The following is a 22,721-nucleotide window of genomic DNA, read 5'->3' as shown; positions in this document are numbered from 1 at the left end:
TTTGAGGGGCTATTTACTGAGACCTTTTATAGGCACCATGGGGGATGCTGGTGCACACTGGTTGATGACCCCTTGGCTTTAGAGGTCACAGGCAACTACATGGGACTTTCCCACTCCTCCCAGTTAGCATGCACTAGAGGAATTACTCTTATTATTTATTAAATTTATTGGTCACTTTTTTGCCGTGGCAAAAAACTCAAAGCGACTTACAGAAGAAAACGACTTACAAACCCCCCTTAATATACATACATTAACACTGGAGCATTAAAACATCCCACCTACTGTAAAAGGTCATAGATTGTTAAAAGCCAAAGGCTTGGTTTAAAAGGAAGGTTTTTGCCTGGTACCTGAAGATATATAGTAATGGCTCCAGGCAAGCATCACTGGGGAGAGCATGGCACAAATGGGGAGCCACCAGTGAAAAGGCTGGTTCTCTCTTTTTGCCCACTCTCCAGACCTCCCATGGAAGCAGGCGCCTGAAGAATTAACCTCACACTGGCCTGTTTACTTTGCTGCCAAAGGTGGCAGTATCACCTGAGTAAATGCTGCACGCCTGACCTCCTTTGCACAGCAGCAACATCCTGGTTAGTTTTTGGCGAGCCAGTCTAGTTTAGAGCAGGATACATTTTAGCACATTGACTCACGAAATCTGTCTCTCTCCTACTTTTCATCAACATTTTTGAAACTCCTCCCAAAAAATGATGATGAAAGTGAGCTACATGCCAAGGAATTCAGGAGTAAAAGCTTACCTCTGCCATGAAATCACTAGAAAGCTTTCAGCTAGACAATTTTCTTGCTTCCAAAATGGGGGAGAACAATGCTAATCTCACAGGGTAGATTTGTAAGGATTACCGAGCATTGTGTTTAGCAGAAAGCACTTTAGCATTTGGGAAAAGCACTATGTAGATGCTTGTTAATGCTGTGGTTTCATTTTACCATAACTGGCAAGGTGGCGTTGTGGTTAGGGCAGGCTTCCCCAACCTAGCGCCCTCCAGATGTTTTTGACTACAACTCCCATCAGCCCCAGCCAACCTGGCCAGGGAAGATGGAACTTGGAGGACAGCAGCTTGGGAAAATTCAAGTTAGAGCATCAGAATAGAACATAAAACACATGGGTTCAAATCCATGCTCAGCCATGAAGTAACTCTTCTCTCAGTCTTTCCTGTCCTGCTGAGTAGGTTGGGAAGATAAAATAGGTGGGCTTGAAACCCCGTATACTGCCCAGCAGGGGTGCACAAAATATTAGGGGGGCCCAGGTAAGCCCTGCCTTGCATCATCCATCACAAGACATACACCACTTGAATGGCAATGCCCATCAACAGGGGGGGGCACCCCCTCAAATATTTTATGGGGGGCAAAGGGACCTCGGCCCCTAAGAGTTGGCTCCTATGTTGCCCTGACCCAGACAAAATTCAGTAATGTTTCCCACCCTATATTAAGGGTGGGGTACATTTTTTCATCCTGGGGGCCACATTCCCTTCCAGACAACTTTCCAGGGGCCACATTCTAGTGGTGGGTGGAGCCAGAGGCAAGAGTGGGCAGAGTGACACATGTCAATTTTACCTTTGTGTAGGAGGCTAGTTTTTGCACCCCACCCCCTTCTGTCCCTTGAAGCCTGAAATCCCCCAGCCTGGCTCTAAAGTGAAGGAGTGATGGGAGCAAAGCTAGCAAGTGAATGTCGCCATTCATAGAATCATAGAATCATAGAGTTGGAAGAGACCACAAGGGCCATCGAGTCCAACCCCCTGCCAAGCAGGAAACACCATCAGAGCACTCCTGACATATGGTTGTCAAGCCTCTGCTTAAAGACCTCCAAAGAAGGAGACTCCACCACACTCCTAGGCAGCAAATTCCACTGTCGAACAGCTCTTACTGTCAGGAAGTTCTTCCTAATGTTTAGGTGGAATCTTCTTTCTTGTAGTTTGGAACCATTGCTCCGTGTCCGCTTCTCTGGAGCAGCAGAAAATAACCTTTCTCCCTCCTCTATGTGACATCCTTTTATATATTTGAACATGGCTATCATATCACCCCTTAACCTCCTCTTCTCCAGGCTAAACATGCCCAGCTCCCTTAGCCATTCCTCATAAGGCATCGTTTCCAGGCCTTTGACCATTTTGTGCAACCATTTTGTTGCCGTTGTGCAACCCCAAGCCATGATTGCATTAATTTAGGCCTGTGTGCCTTTCCCTGCTGGCTCTGCAGTTACTCTTTCTCCAGCATAACTCCCCTTCCCTAAGAAGCAAAAGAGCAGAGGAGATGGGGGGGGGGAGAGGGGCCAGCTTTTTCGAGGCCTGCCTGCTGTGTGCACCTGAATGAATTGTCCTCTGGGGACCAAATTGCCCCAACCCCAAACCCATCCCACTTTAGATTTTAAACAGGGTTGGAAGCAGGAGTCAAAGGCCGAGGCTCTTAAATCACCCGCACCACCCAGGCAGCAGCTGTTTGAGATTTATGCTTGAGAGGTTGCTTCTTGTGTGCAGAAGAGAGAAACAATTTGCCCTTGAGTTACGGACAGAGGGAGGGAGAGGGAGGGAGAAAGCGGTGGTGGCAGGGGGGGATCGAGGAAGAGATGTCACTTTTTTATCCCCCCCCCCTCCCCTTTGGGCAGCAATCTAATCCCGGAGATTTGCAGCCTAGTGGTGGCATGCAGGCTGGCAGGTGCTGCCATTACTGTCGTGGTGCCCGAAGTGCATTGGGAGGCCTGTTCTTCAGCCCTCTTGCAAACAGCTAACCTGAGCACTTGAAAAATTGTGGCTTTTGGAACATCAGCACAGTCTTACGCACACACAAGCAAGCATGCTTGCCACTTAGGTAATTGGGGAGGGGTATTGGAGCCAGCGTTGCTTGGCATCGGGCCAGTTGCATGTGTCAGGACCCAGGTGTGAGCCTTAGCAGCACCAGTTAAAGGATTTTGGGCAGCAGACCCAGGGAATATCGCAAGAGAGTCAGGACACGGGCATCCGTAGGCTATTTTTCAGGGGACAAGTGGAATATCGTGGATGCTCGGGTTGCGAACGTGATCTGTGCAGGATGCACATTCGCAACCCATGTCTGCGCATGCGCAGGTTGCAATTTGGCGCTTTTGCGCATGCGCAAAGCACGATTTAGCATTTCTGCGCATGCACGACCACCGAAACCCGGAAGTAACCCGTTCCAGTACTTCCAGGTTTCGGTGGTCAGTAACCCGCAAAAATTGCAACCTGAAGTGGCTGTAACCTGAGGTATGGCTGTACTGAAAGGGGCTGCAGGATAATTTTTCAGTAAAAAAAAAAAAGAACAAGAAGAATTATGTCTGTACATTTTGCCTCATAGGTTCTGCAAATGCTGGGAAGGTTTGTTTGTTTTTTAAAAAAATGAAGGCTAGGAATCTAGGAATTATGGTTCAAACCCCGCCCCCCATGGATGACCATAATCTGAGGTGGTCCTCCCTCACCACAATATTCTCTCTCCTCCATGTATCAATGTAGGTTTCATTACATATGATTGCAATTTTGAATTGTTATAAGCCGTCCTCTGCAATGCAAAGAAAATAAATAGCCCCATAATGTAATTGCATGCAGCCACAGAGATGGTGTCAGAGACACGGGGCGTTGAAGTGAGGGTGGTGAAAAAATTGGCTATGGTTATCCAGGGCACAGTCTCAAAACATTTTGCTGCCTGAGGCAGAAGAGTAAAGAGGGCCTCCCTCACCAAGTAACAGTGAGGGACAGGCAAATAGGTCAGTTTCTCTCAATTTCTCATTTTTCCAATCTTAAAGTTTGGCTTGCTTTATCTTCTTATTTTTTAATGTTGGGTGGAAGTTCCCTAATCTGTACGTGTGTGTGTGTGTGTGTTTGTGTGTTATAGCAAATCTTCTTTTTTTCAGTTTCCCTTGCTGCATTTCATTGGTGGGGAACCTTTGGTCCGTGGATCTAATTTGGCCCTAGATGTCGTTTCACCCAAAGTATGCCCTCCCGCCCAACACTTGGCATCATACATCAGGTATGAGGCAGGGAAAGATGCAGCTGGGATCAGCTGAACTAGGGAGTTTCCCATTGGCACCAGTGAGGGCCCTCTGAATGCCATTGGACTCTCCATCTTTGGAGCATCTCAACTCAATAGAGTCCTCACACAGAATCAGGCAAGGCCAAGAAGCCTCCTCTGAATACACATTCATTTGTTTAGTGGGGAGTGTCTGGTGTTGCTCAGGTTTTTTTAGAAACCAAAGTCACGCCAAGGTGACGTTTTGGTCCGCCATTTTTATTCAAAATGGCGCCCGTGTCCAAATTGGGATGAAGTCTGTTGCCCCACTTTGGGCACCCTTGCTCCAAGTTTGGCAGCGATATCTAGAGAGGCTTCTGAACCTATACCAAAAAGTGGACGAAGTTACACAGAAGTCATGTTTCAGGCCACCATCTTGAATCAGAATGGTGATCAGTATCCAACATTGACAAAGACCACCACCCACACCTCAGGAATCCTCCTGTTGAATTTGGTGATGATATATTGAGGGGCATCCGGACACACAGAGAACAAGTAGACTGGACCACTTTCCAAAATATATAGGAGATTATTTTTACATTTATATTCCACCTGTTCTCCAAGAATAACAGCACAAGATGGTGGCAAACATGGCTCCCTTCCAGTGAGTTTCATGACTGAGCAGGGATTTGAATCCTGGTCTACCAGGTCCTGGTGCCACACACTAACCACTGTGCTACACTGGCAATGCAGGATCACAGTTTTACGTGATAATCTTCTGTGCTCCAAATTTGAATTTCCAAGTTGAAGAGTAAGATTGGGAATGGAAATCGAAGGTCATGAGATACGGAGTTAATGTGAGCTGGAAGAGGGGAGAACAGTGGACCTGGAAGAAGCACAAAGATCTGTATAGGACATTAAAATGGCACACAATCCGTCCCTTTTAGCCATGCCTTGCTGCTTCATTCGTTCCTATTAACTAGGTAGAGAACCTACAGGTCTTGTTGGACTTGGGGGGGCAGATCCACAGCATACATTTAAAGCACATTCAACGTGCATGACCCCCCCACCCCAAACTGTAGTTCCCCTTCACAGAGCTATAATCCTTAGCATTCCTAACAAACTACACATCCCAGGGTTTTGAGTGGGAAGCAATGTGCTTTTCAAATGTACACTGAATGCGCTCTAAATGGATGGTGTGGATCTCCCATCAGCACAGCTAGGGATGATGGGAGCTGTAGTCCAGCAACATCTGGAGGGAGACCGGTTTCCCTAGCCCTCATATAAAGGTTGCCAAGCCGGGTGGTATTGGGATCCCCGGGCAGCGTGACTCGTAACCTCCACCCCACCCTTTGTCTTTCCCATTGAGCATCCGTAGGGCTCATGGAGGAGTCTAACCAGGCCTGTCTGCGTCTCACGAGCTTCTCTTCCCCTCTCTCTGTGTTGTCTCTGTGGGTGCACTGCATCAAGCCTGTTGACCCTCATCCCTCTCTCTCCCACCCAGCCCCTCCCGGCTGAAAATTGAAATAATGATAATGCTCGTCTCCCAACTGCATCAGAGTATCAGCACATCAAAAGCCAGGAGGCATGAAATGCAAATGGAACAGTGATGGCAGATGGATGGCGCATGATCGCCTGATGCCCAATGAATTTTAAAAGATGACGGTGTGCACATGAGGAGAGAGAGAAAGAGAGAGAGAGAGAAGGAGAGGCTCTGAAATAAACACGTTATCCCAGCAATAGTTTGTGTGTGTGTATGTGTGTGTGTGTTCTTGCTGCTCACTCCTGACAATATTTTTTCACACTTCGCTGAACATCCACTCTATCTTGTCTCTCTCCCCCTCTCTCTCCTCTGCCTACCTCTCTCGCACAAGTCTCGGGTCGCGTCACTGCAGCTCCGGTGGATATAATAAGATCTAAACCACGAGGTTGTTATTTGCATAGAAATAGCATGGCGCCCCCAGGCAGAATGTGGAAGTGGGGGGCGGGGGGGGGGGACAGGCAGTGAGAATGGGCAAGGGAAGGAGCGGGAGAAGGAGGCGGAGATCGTTTGTCTAAAATTTTAATGGAAACTTTTGCTGAGGCAGAGGCTTTTTGTATTTTTTAAATTTATTTAAACCCACCCCCCACCCCCACCCTGGCAACTTTCTGACCAAATCTCCCTTGCAACCCTCCCAATTTAGACATAACACATAGCACACATCATTTGGTTTAACACAATGCTGGTCAGAGTGAGATCTGGCGCCTTTCTGTCGTGCTGTTGGAATTCACAAGCGTGCAGGTTTCACTTGGTTCCATTTTTGCTGGAGGTAGAATGCAAAGAAGCAAGTAATCTCTGCTGGTTAATTTTTGAAACGTAAATGCCACATCATGTTTGTTCTGCACTCATGAGAAATCAGTCTTTTTAGTGTGGCAAGCACCTGTTCACTGGAACTCCCTGCCCCTTGATACTGAGTAAGCACTTTCGCTGTACTGTTTTTGATGCCTGTTAAAAACTTTTTTTGTTTAGGCAAGCCTTCCCCGACGTTTAATTTTATTATGCACGTTCATTTTTTTTTAAAAAAGAATATGTTGGTTTTATCTATATTTGATGATTACGTCTACTGTTTTTAAAGTCTGCTTTTATTCCTTTTTTAAATGAATATTTGATACGGTTTTATGTAAACTGCCCATACATTTTTTTTTATTAAGCAGATAAAATATCTTGCTAAAGAACGAAATACAGCTTTAAATCCCTCCACCAAAAACATGCAGAGTACCCATTTTACAAAAGTTGTTTTGCCAACACCGCTCAGATCGTTGGAACATAAGAACAGGCTTTTAAAAATTATTCCCATCCTTATTAATTATTCAATTTATGGACCACCATTCACCATGAGGTCCAAGGGCAAGTTGCAGCAATCCCCCAAACACAACTTTAAAGTCCTTTAAAACAAATTTAAGTCAAAAGAATATGGTGGGTCCTAAAACATATATATATCTCAGGTGTCAAAGGGGAAAGTAAAGCTGTGTGCTTCATTACATGACAAAAAAAGCACCAGCCCACATCTTGTGGGCTGCCACAGGTTAAGGAAGATGAAATTACCAGGAGGGCCTCCCCTCTGCTGATCTGAAAGGGTCTGCGGGGAAGGAGACAGCCTTTCAGATATCTGGGGCCTAAGTTCTTCAGGCCTTTAAAGGGTTTTCTGAGGAATTCAGCACATTGCTGCCTTCTGTGCTTGGAATACCCCTGCAAAGTCTCTTGACTTTTCTGCAAGGACCCTCCATGATTTAGTTCTGGCTTTGCACCGGTGGTTCGTGCCAAGGCTCGCGTCAAGTGGGTTGCAGGATCTGCTCCCGATGTCTCTTCTCCTGGCAAACGAGATCAAAGTAATCACTGGGGTGGCGGCGGGGTGGGGGGAGCGATGGCATTAGAGCCAGAGCAGCAAGTCCCATCCCTCCCATTCAAAGGAGCATTGTAATTATTATTGCGCGATATGAATCTTTCCTGGAGTGGCACGGCACGAGTATTAGAAGGGAAGCGGGTGGGATGCAGTGCCTTGGAGAATGCTAATTGGAAAGGAAAGGGGCACAGGAATGTCAAAAGGAAACTGACACTCCACCAGGACCAACGTATTCTCTCTCTCAACCCCTCTCTCCCCGCCCAGGACTTGTGTCGAAGCTTCCCAAGGTTATCCGGTTCTCTTTGCCTCTTGCAAGAGGTTGAGTATGGATGCTTGGGTCACACGGGGTAGGCTAACGGCAGGGCCGGTGCCACACCTTGATAATAGATCTGTGGGTCAAGATAGGACATTTTGTGTAACTTAAAAATGTGGCCGGCGGCTGAGCTTGGCTCTCCTTCATTGGAGGTTTTTAAGCAGAGGTTAAATCTCAGATGCTTTAATTGAGATTCCTGCATTGCAAGGGGGTTGGACTAGATGACCCTAGGGGTCCCTTCCCACTCTACAATTCTATGATTGAAAAGCACCCAGACGGGCTGGAGCTGGTGGGAGTTTTAGTCCAGAACATCTGGAGGGTGCCAGGCTGGCAAAAGCTATTAGCAGAGTGGCTGGAATAAAACAAGAGTTCCAAGAGAAAATAAACTTATAATAGTTCACTGAGGTAAACTTCACAAAACAGTACATGTTATGAGGAGAAATAAACAGACGTTTCTTCAGAACTACTTTCCCCTCCTAACTCCTCCAACCATCTTCATCACTGGCAGCCAGCTCGCAACTAAATAGAGTAGGGTTTCCCAAACTTGAGTCTCCAACTGTTTTTGGACTACAAATCCCATCATCCCTAGCTAGCAGGACCAGCGGATGATGCGAACTGTAGCTCAAAAATCAGCTGGAGACCCAAGTTTAGGAAACCCTGAAATAGAGCCTTCAGCCAATCTGAGTTTGCTGTCAGCTAGATCAAGGACGGAACTGACCCATAAAGTTGTTGTCTGAATGGACCACTGCTGCTGTTCTTCCAGCAAAGACTGTCTTACGGACTGCCTTCTCTGATGTGAGGCTACACTGACCCCAAGAGCAGCCCTCTGAGAGATGCCCAGGGAGTGATGACAAAGGAAGGCCCTAGGCCTCGCTAGCTGATCCTCAAGGCTCTTACTTTGTCCCTCTCCTTCCATACTCTGTGTCCTTGAACACTTGCAGGATTTGACATCTTTCTGCAGGGCCTGCAAGACGGAGCTGTTCCGCCTGGCCTTTGGCTTAGACTCAGTCGGACCCCTTATATGGGATTTAGTATATAAATTTTCCCTTGGCTTTTTTGCTGGCCCATGTAGGACCAGCATGGATAGCTGGCTCAGGTGAATATCTGATGTTTCCTCCCTTTATGGTCTTGATTTATGGGCTGCTACTAGAATGAGACTGCATTTTAAGCTGTATTTTAAGCCGTATTTTAATTGTTTTTTCCTTTTTTTCTATTACGTTTTATTGTAATCTATATTTGGTGTTAGCCGGCCCTGAGCCCGGCCCTGGCTGGGGAGGGCGGAGTATAAATAAAAATATTATTTATTATTTATTTATAATAAAGCTGCTTGCTTGCATGGCGGGAAGATGCAGAGAAGGGCGGTGTGTGTAGAAACAGCTGGCTTTTGTGTGTCTGGACTGTGGCCTGCTGCATCTTCAGAAGCCTATCTGCTGCTCTGTCCTCTTCTCTTTCTTGCCCCACCCGCACCTACCTTTGGCTTCACCTGCCACTGATCTGTGGCCCCTGGAAGGCTGACCATGAGGAAATATGGCCCTCAGGACGAAAAAGTTTCCCCACCTGTGCTGTAGCTCTGTGCTGTTTCTGCCTCCACTGCCGTCTTCTTAAAGAGGAGGGAAATAATCCCTTATCCTCTTGCCTGGACTCTGCACCATTGCAAGCCATTGGGGGCCAGCAACCTGGGTGGCTTTTAAAGAGGAGTGGACAAATTCATGGAGGAGACAGCTGCCAGTGGCTACTAGCCACCATACTTTGCCACCATAATTGGAGGTACCAGTGCTTCTGAATACCAGTTCCTGGAAACCACAGGAGGGGAGAGTGCTCTTGCGCTCAAATCCTGCTTGTTGGTTTTTCCACAGGCATCAGGTTGGCCACTTTGAGAACAGGAAGCTGGATTAGATGGGACATTGGCCTGACCCAGCAGCCTCTTCTTATGTTCTTATGAAGCATTGCAGAGACCTGGCCAAAGCTGCTCAGAAACAGGCTGGTTCTTGTGTCCTTGGCCAGAGGCTGGAGGGCTGTGCCACAGCTGAGGTGCCCCTCCCTGGGTGGATGGATTGGTCAGAATGCCCAGCAGTGTCCTTGCCCTCGTGATTCTGTACAGAGGAGGCAATCTCTTGGTCTGGAAACTTTTCGGCAGTCTCTTCCTCCCTCAGCCTTGATTTGAGCAGTTTTATTTCTGCATACCAGTCTTGGTTAAGAGAGGCAATTTACATGCCAGATGCTGGCATTACTAATCCTCCTTTTATGTCTCTTTAGGGAAATGGGGTCAAAGAGATCTCCGCTGGGGTGGTGTTCCCTCTCCCCTCAACTCCCCCTCCATTTCACATAACTAAGGATCGCTTCTATCTGTGTCGAGCCATATGGTCTGTCAACGTCTGGAGGTGCCAGCTGCAATCCGTTTGTACGCGGAGAGCGAATGGCAGCTTTGGCAATGCTCTCCATGCATTGCCTGCTGAAACAGCCCTCTTGCCACTTTTCTGGTAAAAAGTCAACGGATCTGGCCCAATTGCCTTCTAAATCCGGCCCACGGATGGTCCGGGAATCAGCGTGTTTTTACATGAGTAGAATGTGTCCTTTTATTTAAAATGGATCTCTGGGTTATTTGTGGGGCATAGGAATTCGTACTTTTTCTTCTTCAAAATATAGCCTGGCCCCCCCACAAGGTCTGAGGGACAGTGGATTGGCCCCCTGCTGAAAAAGTTTGCTGACCCCTGTATTAGTCTGTGAGGGTAGGCCTTGTGGTTTTTGCTCCCAGCATCAAGGAAAGGTCGTGGCTAGAGCATGCTCAGTGGTAGAGCATGTCAGGGACTGGCAGGGCTCTGAGGAGTGTGTGGCAGAGGCAGTGAGGCCAGAGGCTAATTCAAGGGAAGGGAAGAGCGATTTATGGGGTTTTGTGCCTCCTGTGAGGAATGAGCCTGGGATGGAGGAATGGAGAGAGTCTGAGCAGTCAGAGACAGGGGCTGGAGGAAGGGCATAGGATACTCCAGGAGCAGAGGAAGAGGCAGTAGAATATCCTTGGGCCACGTGAGTCAACAGTGTGATGCAGCAGTCAAAAAATGCTAACACTCTTCTAGGCTGCATCAACAGAAGTCTAGTGTCCCAATCAAGGGAAGCGATAGTACCACTCTATTCTGCCTTGGTCAGACCACACCTGGAATACTTTGTCGAGTTCTGAGCACCACAGTTTAAGAAGGATGTTGACAAGGTGGAACCTGTGCAGAGGAGGGCAACCAAGATGATCAAGGGACTGGAAGCCAAGCCTTATGAGGAAGGGTTGAAGGACCTAGGTATGTTTAGCCTGGAAAAGAGCAGACTGAGAGGAGATATGATAGCCATCTTCAAATACCTGAAGGGCTGTCACATGGAAAAGGGAACAAGCTTGTTTTCTTCTGCTCTGGAGGGTAGGACTCAAACCAATAGCTTCAAGTTGCAAGAAAGGAGATTCTGATTATACATCAGGAAGAACTGCTCAACAGTGAAATGGTTTCCCTCGGGAGGTGGTGGTCTCTCCTTAGAGGTGTTTAAGCAGAGGTTGGATGGCCATCTGTCATGGATGCTTCAGCTGAGATTCCTGCATTGCAGGGGGTTCGACTAGATGACCCTCAGGGTCCCTACCAATTCTATGAAATGAATGAATGAATAAATGAATGGGAGGGAGGAGGTGTGTGTCTCTGTGTGTGGTGTTTTTAAAATTGTTGTATGATGCTCTGAGTGGATTTTAAATAGTGGGGTATAGGTAGTTTTATATTATTATAATAAGTATTCTGCCTTTAGCTGCTTTGAAATACGGGCCCTTTTTACCCTTGGTGTATAGAAATGTGATTATAGGTATTGCTGCTGCTACTACTACTATTCCTAATACAGTGATACCTTGGGTTACATATGCTTCAGGTTACAGACGCTTCAGGTTACAGACTCCGCTAACCCAGAAATAGTACCTCTGGTTAAGAACTTTGCTTCAGGATGAGAACAGAAATCGTGCTCTGGCGGCACAGCGGCAGCAGGAGGCCCCATTAGCTAAAGTGGTGCTTCAGGTTAAGACAGTTTCAGGTTAAGAACGGAGCTCCAGAACGAATTAACCCGAAGTACCACTGTATGTGATCATTATAAATACTGGTGCTATTACTAATAAATAATTAATTAGAACGGCTAAGAAAGGGAATTGTGACAAGGTTTCTTCTGGGATAAAGTGAGATATGGACTGGCCAGGACTCAATCTAAAGAGGAGGCTTCATTCGCATGGCTTTCCTGTGGATTTGCAGTCTGCGGGCATCTACAGTAACTGGCAGGTTTTTCACAGTGCCTCCCCACTCCAGCCCCCAGCCCCCACCCCCAAATCACTCACCAGAGGGAAAAAGAGAGTTTGCGAACAGCTCTTCAAATATATCATGCAATAGTGTACCATGAATTTCTTGTGAACCGCGGTGGCGAAGCAGTTTTATTTATTTCCGCGACTTTAAATCAATACAAAGTAGAGCTCTCCATTCTGGAGCCAGGGATGGAGTGCGGGGAGAGAGAGAGTGAGGTTGGGGAGGAGGGGGGGGGGAATGAGTCCATTGTACTCTTAAAACTTTGGGGAAAGGAGATGACAGCTATATAATTCCATTTACCAGGCGCTTGGGGTTTTAATGTGGAGGTGACGGGGAACTCTTTCTGCGTTTAGTGCCTCCATATCTTCTAAATAAAAGATCTGCAGAGCTGATAGCGGGGGTATAGCGCTGGCTTTAATAATCTCTAAGCATTAGACCGAGCCAATATGTTCCCAAGTCAGGAAAGGTCCCCCACTGAACGCTCGTAAATTAAAAAGTGCAGGAGCAGCTCCCAAAGTTCCTCGATTAGAAATGCAAAGGCTGCAGTCTGTTTTCGGGGGTGGGGGGTGTGATCCGCTGTGGTGGGTGGGAAGGGGGTAGAATGGGAGATTGACCAAGAACTAGATAGGAGCCAGTTCTTGATCCTGGGGGTGCTTCCAGACAACCTGCCTGTTGGGCATTTGTCCTGATTTGCTTGCAAGTAGATCAACGCGGGTGGCGCTGTGGGTTAAACCACAGAGCCTAGGGCTTGCCGATCAGAAGGTCGGTGGTTTGAATCTCCACTATGGGGTGAGCTCCCGTTGCTTGGCCCCTGCTCCTGCCAACCTAGCAGTTCAAATCACATCAAAGTGCAAGTAGATAAATAGGTACCACTCTGGCGGGAAGGTAAACGGCATTTCCATGCCCTGCTCTGGTTCACCAGAAGTGGCTTAGTCATGCTGGCCACATGACCCGGAAGCTGTACGCCGGCTCCCTCGGCCAATAAAGCGAGATGAGCGCCGCAACCCCAGAGTCATCCACAACTGACCTACTGGTCAGGGGTCCCTTTACCTTTACCTTTACATCAGAAGATGCAGGCTGTTTAATGAGCATCCATGCTGATTTGCTTGCAGCTAGATAGACAGTGTTTAGTGTTTAGTGAAACCCTGGAGAGCTGCTGCCTGTTAGCATGAACAGTACTGAGCAAGATGGGACCTGTGGTAGGGCTCATTATTAAGGCTGCATCCTACGTTTCGGAGTTGCATCAATGGAAGTGCCACCCCACACTTTCCAGTGTGTTCCCTCCCACCCCCAAATCCCTTTCCTTACTGGAAAAAGTCTGAACTTTCGCAGGAGCGGATTTGTTGTGCAGGAGCTCCCAATAAACTGTAATTGCATAACCTGAATTTGCTGTGGTATGTGACTGAATCTCACTCAAAAACAGAGGCAGCCTGGAAGCGCCCTGAGTGGTGGTCAGGATCTGGTGGGAAATGTGTCATCAGACTGCTCAGGAACAGAGATCTCAATGCGACTGTCAGATTCAACATATATGTGAGTGGGGATGTGGCCATGGAATGCCCAGGAGTTGTGTTTAATTTTCAAAAGAGAGGAAGCTTTAAAAAAAATGAAGGGACTCATTAAAAACTAATAATAAACAGCTGTTAGGGTTCTCTTTTCTGCTGCAAAACCCCACAGAGCAATCTTGCTAATTTAATTGTATATCGGTTTGTTTTTGTCTTAAATTTATGTAAGTTCTATATGTTTTGCTCAACGTACGTTGGAAATTGTATGGTTTTGGTGTTGTTTTTACAGGTTTGTGACTGTATAATAAAGTTGTTGCTGTGGTTTTATTGTTAATTTCAGAAGAGAGGAAACTTTCTAAAAAGTAAGGGAACAAGGGCCAGAAGTATCAAATATCTTTTTAAAGGTGCTTGGGGATTGTTTTAAAACCTCTGCTATAAAATACTTGGGTAAAAAAAAATGTACATTTCTAATCTGCAATGTACAAACAAATCCATGAGGATACCAGTGTGGTTAATGAACAGAATCAAGGAAGCTATAAAAGGCAAGAAGGCTTCGTTTAAAACGTAAAAGTCTTGCCCAAGCGAGGAGAATAAAAAGGAACATAAAGTCTGGCAAAACAAATGTAAGTTGACAATAAGACAGGTAAAACACAGCGACAAGTTTGAGCAGCTTTTTGTTAAAAACATCAAAACAGGCAATAAAAAATGTCTTTAAATACACCTGAAGCATTAAACTAGCCCGGGAGATCATGGGGGCCATGAGATGTCAAAGGTGCAAAAGGATGTCAAGATGCTTACATGCAAATTTGGTTTTTTGAGGGAGGGCATCAGATAAAGGCGTTGAGAGGGAGAAACTTCCAGAGCTTAATTGCCAAATTAAAAAAAATTAACCTGTCGCTAGATCTGGGCAGCATACCCCTGAGAGTTCTTAAAATAACTCAAATGTGAAATTGTTGATCTTCTAACAAAACAGTCTAGTTTCCTTACCTTGAAAGTAGCCAACACAACAATTTTTGCAAAAGTATCTGGGGGGAATCTAGGAAATTACAGGCCAGTTAGCATAACTTCTGCTGCTTTTTAATTGGTAAAGGTAAAGGGACCCCTGACCATTAGGTCCAGTCGTGGCCGACTCTGGGGCTGCGGCACTCATCTCGCTTTATTGCCTGAGGGAGCTGGCATACAGCTTCCGGGTCATGTGGCCAGCATGACTAAGCTGCTTCTGGCATACCAGAGCAGCGCACAGAAATGCTGTTTACCTTCCCGCCGGAGCAGTACCTATTTATCTACTTATACTTTGATGTGATTTCAAACTGCTAGGTTGGCAGGAGCAGGGACCGAGCTACGGGAGCTCACCCCGTCACGGGGATTCGAACTGCCGACCTTCTGAGCGGCAAGTCCTAGGCTCTTTGCCACCCACGTCCCTCTTTAATTGGTAGAAAGTATTAATGTTGGGATATTTGAACCAAGGGTAGGTGACCTGTGGCCCTTCCTGGTGATCCAGTTAATATAAGAAGACCAAGTCAAGATTAGTCCTCATTGTCGTATAACTTTCCCTGCAACCATATTGGAACAAATCCTCAGTGAAGACTGAACATTGTCTAAACCTCCACATAAGCTTTGTGCAAGCAGACCCAAGACGAAAGCTTAACATAAACTGGGTGTCTGGAGGAGCATAGTTAAAGGATATAAACAGGTCCCTCCATCCCTGGACATAGGTTTAACCACCACAAACAGCCCCCAGAAAAAACTGGACTGCATTTTCACTAACAAGAGCTACTGAAAAGAAAAATCAACACTCAAATCCTTGGGAGAAGGGAAGCATGTTTGCTGGACTCCAAAAACGTGTCAACATTGGTACCAGGTGAGCCTCCCAAGGGGGTCATTCCACTGATGGGGAGGGGAGCATTGCTGGAAAGGCCTGTTCCCTTGTTGACATCCTTTGGAAAAGCGCTGTAGCCCAAAATTTGTGGAAGGCAACAAGTTGGTGAAGGCTGGACTAGTTGGTTACGGCATTCCAATCCCAGTTTAACTTCGATTTTCCTTATCAGAGAAATTGAGGATTGTTCAGGAGAAAAGAAGCCCTTCCCGAAACACTGTTCTCCTGTTGTTTAAGGGTACACACTTCTTTTCTTTTCTTTTAAAACCAGGACCTGCCTTTGTTATCAAGTTGCCATTATTCCACCATCTAATAACTTTTAATGGGCAGGGCAGAAGTACTGATCGATGAGGCTGAAAGCTGTTAGGAGCTGTTCAAGGCTCAATTGTAGATAATTGGACTGGAACTTTTAACTCTTTTCTTTCTTTCGGCCTTAATTCCTTCTTTCTTTCTTTCTTTCTTTCTTTTCTTTTCTTTTCTTTTCTTTTCTTTTTTTTTTTTTTTGAGGGATTTGGATGTGTGTTGTTCATTCCTGGTTTTTGAGGCAGGGTTCAGATTTTTCTTAAGCTGAGTACAGAGGCGGCTGCCACTGGACTGCCACCATTTTGTGGGTGGGGTTCAGCGTCATGCTAGCAAATTCAAGTCGCACAATTCACTTGGATTTGTAGATCTTGGGCAATGAGCCTGCTTCAATAAACAAAACAAAAGCAGGACTTTGCTCGGAACAGAAAGCAACTGGAAATGCGGATAGATGTTGCTTCCTGCCACATTCTGCAACTTTCCCACAAACTGATCAACTCACTAAATGGGTTGTCTGGGCATGCCCATTGGCTCTGCAGGCATTGTGACTCAGCCTCCCCCTTTTAGCCAGAAATTGCTGATCCAGAGGCTCTAACTGGATAAGGCAATTTATTTCATATTTTTCTCTTCCATCCTTACACCTCTGAAAGTTTGTTTTGTTACTCATCTCCTGTAATTTCTTCTCCCCACTATGCACACTTAACCTGTCCCTTATCTGCTATCCTCTCTGCACAAACTTCCAGTTTCTTTCATCCCTCCTTTCTGCCCCCCCTTTAAAAAATTGCTTTATTTGTCCTGTAACAGCTTTCCTTTCTCGTCCTTACAATTCCCAGTTGTCATCACCATCATCACTGTTAAAATTAACTGTTTTCTTTCCTTCTGGTTTTGTCCAATACTGTCACTGGTCCTTTTGCACTAGAGGGAGACCTTCCTCTTCCTCTTAATCTCTTCTCGTGCCCGCACCCCTGAACTTCTCTGCCTCCCCCCCTCCCTTTACTCAGCATGCAGGGAGTTAACTGGTGCTGGAGTTGGTCCAGCCACAGAGTCTACCACTCCACCAGGGGGCAGCAGTGAGCGGGGTGCTGTGGAACTGAAGCCCACAATTGGTCCCTGGCCAGCCATTACAGAAACAGAGGGACAGCTTAGAATCATAGAGTTGCAAGTGGCATCACCTGCAGTGCAAGAATCTTTTGTCCAACTTGGGGATCGAATCCACACCCTTGAGATCAAGAGTCTCATGCTCTACCGAATGAGCTATTACTGATTATCATCTTCCAAAGCAACTGCTCTATTCTGAACATAAAAATGGAAAGTGTAATGCTGGTGGTCAACAGAAGAGGTTTAAAGACTCTCACAAGGCAAATCTTTAAAAATGCTGTATAAACACCAACAACTGGGAAACATTGTCCTGCGAGCGCCCCAATTGGACAACAGCCTTTTCCAAAGGTGTCATGGGCTTTGAAGATGCTCATACTCAGTACGAAAGGGAGAAATATGCTAATAGGAAGGCACACTTGGCAAACCCTCACCGTGATCAACTCCCACCCGGAAACCAATGTCCCCACTGAGGAGGGATGTGTGGATCCAGAAGTGGCCTCCACAGTCATTTACGGACTCACTGTTAAAACCATGTTCATGGAAGACATCTTACTCAGCTTCTAGTGATTGCCAAAGAAGAAGAAGACTCATTGCTATTTATTAATTTGTATCCCAATTCGTGCCCAGATGGCTCCTAAGCAGTTTCTAGGGTTGCCATATTTCAAAAAGTGAAAATCCGGACACAAAATTTTAAAGCTATTTTTAAGGAAAATTGGCAAAAACGGCACTGCTGACATGGGTTGCCATACGTCTGAGTTTCAGTAGGGCACTTTTGGTGGTCCCACATTCACCCGAGGTTTGACTGGCCTTTACCAAGCAATGAATCCTTAGCGTATAGGCCCTGCCCTGAGCAACTCCTTGCCGATCGGCAGAAGCCACCTCCCCCTGGTTTTAGATGCCTTCTGGACATTAGGATATTCAGCCAGGTCTTTCGAACCTGAGGTGATTTTGCCAACCATCTCTTACTGATGCGTGTGCTAGGTTTTTTTAAATTGTGTAATACTGTCTTTTTAGCCTTTACATTGTGATCTTTTATATGAGTGTTTTGTAAATATTTAAATTTTTAAAAATGAAATCAAATACACACTTTCGTGATTAAAATAGATGATAAAACAATCCCGATTAAAATAGCACAGCTACAAAATAGGGGTGATTCAGGGAAAGAGCTCAAGGGAACACCTATGTTAAACAGGTGTATCTTCAAAAGCTGGCAGAATACCAGTAGGGTTTAGACAGAGAAATAAATAGAAAGTGTGCCTAAATCTCCGCCAGCCACCAACAAATCCCAGTGCTGCTGGGAAGCAAACTAGAGTTGTTGCAACCGTTTATCTGTAGACGGTGTGGACGGTTCAGGTTTACTGCTGCTGACAAGCCAGGGAAATGGCTTGATATATATACAGTCTGCTCAAATCCAAATAATTTATTATACGGTCCCAGACCTGCTAAAACAGAGGATACAAAGAATAAAAACATGAGCATTAACACATAGGCTTGTTTAAAATATGATATAATACAAAGGATAAAACATACACGTATTTAGAATACCATACGGTAAAAAAAGGTACAAAGCTAGGATACAAATTGCAGTTAAAACGAGAGTACCAGCTGAAGATACAAGACCTTTGAGCAGAGAAGAGGCTGTACTTAAGATACTTATTTGTACCAGCCAATAAATATTTTGGAGACTGTTCTGGTGTCCTCCCTGGGTGCTCCTCACAAGGGGGCAAAGTAATCTCTTAATTTTCCTCTCTGTGAAGCTTATATTCAAAAGAGACATGGCCCATCACCCCAGGGACACAGATGATCCTTGTTTAGGGACACCTAGATAACGCCCTTCCAGTATTGCAGAAGAGAAAGAGAGTTAGATCTGGCCCTAGAAAAGGCATGGCAATACTTGGGGATAGTAAGATGATCCAGATATGTAGCACATGTAGGAAATTCAAACATTAAGCCCAAATATATTGGAGGACAAGTTCTACAAGCACTTGATAAAGAGTATTGGCAATCAATATCCTTGATCCGTTGTTCCAGAATAGATTTTACAACAGAATTATCTTGTGTGCAGAGGAAACCCATAGGGAAGCCTAATGCATGCAGTTTAATAATCAAACCTTTAAACCGCAGCTGATAGTAACATCTTCTTGTAAGAAATAAAGAGAATATGAAGTTGGATCAGCATAAGCAACTTTTTACCAGTATCGCAAGGCATGGGACCAAGCCTTGAATTCTTCAGATGTGAAGCCAGCCTCAAAGCCGTAGCCCAGCAGTTAACACACATCTTGGTATTCCAAAAAGTTCAAAAGAACATTCTCAGCAATTGAATCAAAACTCTTGAACCCTGTACAGCAGCTGAAACAAGACTTTGGTCTTACATACTTTTACAGCAACAAGAATAAATTGTGCTCTCTTAGTAAAGAAAAATGGCTGTACAGCCTTAACAGTATTCTGAACTGCTTGCCCTGCTGCCCTTGTATGGGTAGCCCAGGAGAGAGTGGAAGAAAACATAATGCCCAGGTCTCTAAACTTCTTGACTTGGGTCTATACGCTGACCATCATCTGTTATCCACTTATTAATTGATCTGCATCTAGAAAACGCCATGGTTTTTAATTGGTAATTTTTATTTCACAAAAGTTATACACCTCTTCATTGCAAAAGAACCTCAGAGTAGTTTACAAAGTGATTTAAGGCCTGTTTTGGACAGTGGGACTTCAGTCCCTGCCAGTTTTGGTACATGGCAAACAGGTACTAAACAGTTCCCAATTAAATTAAATAGTATAGGAACTAATATTCAACCCTGACAAATGCCTTTATTGGCAAGGATAGGTTTTGTCAAATTACCCTGCAACCCACATCTTATTCGAAGTGTAAGTGATGAAAAGTTGTCTTTTATCAATGGTGGTGTGGGACTTGGTCCATAGTCTGTCTCTTGAAATTGAATCAAAAGCTGATTTCAGGTCTATAAAGGCAACAAACAAACCATATCCAGAAGGGTTCATATATCTCTTTGCCAGGTGGCTTAAGACTAGGCAATAGTCAAGAGGTGATTGGCCCTTCCTAAAACAGGCCTGTTCATTGGTACTGTTGCCCTTTTAAAACCCTGTTTTGGAGATACAGATAAATAAACAGCTGCCCTTCTTCGTTTCCTCTATTCCCAAGTGCGTCAAGATGCTTTGAGCAAATGAAATGCCCGCTTAATGCTGGATCTGGGTGCCATATTGACTAGTCAATATATTTACTTGACAACAGAGGCATGGTGGATCCAACTGCATTTGAAAGCTAGTTGGTGGGTGTTGGCTCACTTAATTTGGGCGGGAAATAGATGAAATACATTCTCTCCTCTAGCTTCACCTCTAACCTCACTACCTCACTGAAGCTGAAGATGGTTTGGAGGAGAGATCACTGCTTGTGTTGTGTAGCCAGTGTTAGAAATTCCCCAAGCGCCAGGCATGTTTTGCTACTGGTGCGGGTCCAATTGCAAAGCAAGTGAAGATGTCTTGTCACCAGATGTGGCGACTGACATCTCCACTATCTGGGCAGCCAGCCAATTTGTGGAAATGTTGCTGTTTTATTCTGGATTGTTTTATTTGATGTTTTCATGTGTTGTAAACCGCTTTGAGGGTTTTTTCTTTAAAATGTAAAGCGGTATAGAAAGGTAAGGAAAGGAAATTAAAATTAATAATAGTAGTACTAATAATAACAGCAAATTTAATAGCAAAAAAAATAATAATAATAGTCACAAGACAGTCTGCCGTGGTGACCATAACCTACATTTAAGGTTCAATTTAGTGATTAGCTTACATATCTGAGTTTCCAACACCAGTATGTATGCTCCTTTTGCTGCTGCCTCCAGTCAAACAGTTTGGGCAGGGTTTTGTATTAAAAAAAACCTATCAGACCCATTTTACTGGGGATAGGGGTGATGACGTCTGAGAGAAAACAGTAATTCTCAATATGGGCAATCTGCAGGCTATGAATGAAAGATTGTTTAAATAATTTGGATGCAAACAAAGGATTTAAAAGCAGCAGGTGGGGGAGGTCAGTATTCACAGGCCGCAATTATCAATCCAAGAGGAGACCTGTCAAACACTGGGAGGCCTGCGAATACTAGTCGAGGAAAGGCTGAGGAGAGCAATGAGGACTCCATCTTTAATTATTTGCCCTGAGCCAGCTGTGTTGCCTGGGGTGGAAGCGGCCTGTCAGATCTCCACAGTTTCTTGGCTAGTGGATGGGGAACCTGAGGGCTGGATGTGGCCCTCAAGGCCTTTCTGTCCGGCCCTTGGGATTTTTCCCAGACCCTGCCCTCCATTCTCTGCTCCTCTTTCTGTGCACTTTTGCCTGACAGGAATGTTGTCTTTGAAGTGTGGCGATGCCTTTGACTAGTTGGCTGGAGGATGGAGAGATGCGTATAGAAACCTCTGACTTTTTCATGGCTTGAATTTTTTCGTTGTATTTTTATGTTCTGTCAGAAGCCGCCCAGAATGCCTGGGGCAACCCAGTCAGATGGGTGGGGTACAAATAAATTATTATTATTCCACTGTTCAAAGATCAGAGCCACACCAGTTGCTATGCTCACTTTAGCCTCTGTCCTGCCCACCCCAGGCATCCCCACGCTGTGAAGGTTGTCTATGGTTGAAAATGCAGCTCTCAGTCTGAAGACACCTCTTCATTGTTCCTCTAGTCCAGGAATGGAAAATCTTGGGCCCTCCAGATGTCGCTGAACTTATTTATTACATTCATATACAGTGGTACCTCGGGTTAAGAACTTAATTCGTTCTGAAGGTCCATTCTTAACCTGAAACTGTTGTTAACCTGAGGTACCACTTTAGCTAATGGGGTCTCCCGCTGCCGCCACTGCACAATTTCTGTTCTCATCCTGAAGCAAAGTTCTTAACCTGAGGTACTATTTCTGGGTTAGCGGAGTCTGTAACCTGAAGCGTCTGTAACCCGAGGTACCACTGTTCCACCTTTATCTTCCAAGGATCTCACGGTGGTGTACATGGTTCTCCTCCTCCCTGTTTCATCCTCACAACAACCCTGTGAGGTAGGCTAGGCTGATAGGTGGTGACTGGCCCAAGGTCACCCAGCGAGCTTCATGGCTGAGTGGGGATTCGAACCCTGCTCTCCCAGGACCAAGTCCAACACTCTAACCATTACGCCACACCGACTGCGACTCCCATCAGCCCCAGCAAGCGTGGGCAATGGCCAGGGATGGTTGTAGGGCAGGAATGTCTGGAGGGCCACAGGTTCCCCACCCCTGCTCTGAGCCTAAGAGGAAAGGGGCGAAGGACAATGAGGCACCTGCCTCTAATAATCCAACTCGTGCCGGTTGTGTTTCCTAGTTTGCTTTTGTTTTGGTCAGGAGTGTGCGGAGGCGTCTGTGGTTGCGCACGCATGTTTCTCTCCCTCCCTTTTTGTTTTGTGCGATCTAAATGGAACCAGGTACATAATGCCACCTTCCCCACCCCCCTCCCACCCGCCCTGCCTGTTGGAAAGACTCGCGCCATAAAAATAACAAATGGCGTGTATTTGCTCGAATGTCAAAGTTATGAGTTTATTTTGTAATGATGTGCTCCTGCCTTCATGAGGTAAACTGGCCGTGGCAGAGGTGTTATTAGTAATATGGACCCAGCAGAGCAGAAAGCCGAGTGACCGAGAGATCAGTGTATCAGTCAGCGAAAGGGCAAATGGGAAGAGACAGCGGGAGAATGGGAGCAGAGCTGTGCGGCGCTTGGGCTGAGATTAGAAGAAAGGAGCAGTGAGAGAGAGGAAGAATTGAGAGACCGGTGGTCAGAGGCTCATTTTAATGGACCCCTTTGAAGGAAAACTGCCGGGGAGGGGAAAGAGTTGCACCTGTCGGCGTGGTTTGAAATTGTTGACTGAAAGGTGTGTGTGCAGGCACACAAGGTCTCGTTTTCAGACTTGCTCCTTTCAAGGCCTCTCCTGCGTTGTATGTGTCTTTGGCTCTCTGCCGCAGTTTC

The 22,721-nt window shown here is 45.8% G+C and overlaps 1 protein-coding gene across 6 annotated transcripts in view; it reads left to right on the top strand.

Annotated features, from left to right (window-relative positions):
• Positions 1-22,721, top strand: part of ACACA (acetyl-CoA carboxylase alpha) — a 207,022-nt gene that overhangs the window by 131,916 nt on the left and 52,385 nt on the right. The gene's annotated exons all lie outside the window — the stretch shown is intronic.

Source organism: Podarcis cretensis (assembly GCF_951804945.1).
Source record: "Podarcis cretensis genome assembly, chromosome: 15".
NCBI classification, from domain to species: Eukaryota; Metazoa; Chordata; class Lepidosauria; order Squamata; family Lacertidae; genus Podarcis; species Podarcis cretensis.
The sequence above is the reverse complement of the archived record's forward strand: the minus strand, read 5'-3'. Positions and strand labels throughout refer to the sequence as shown.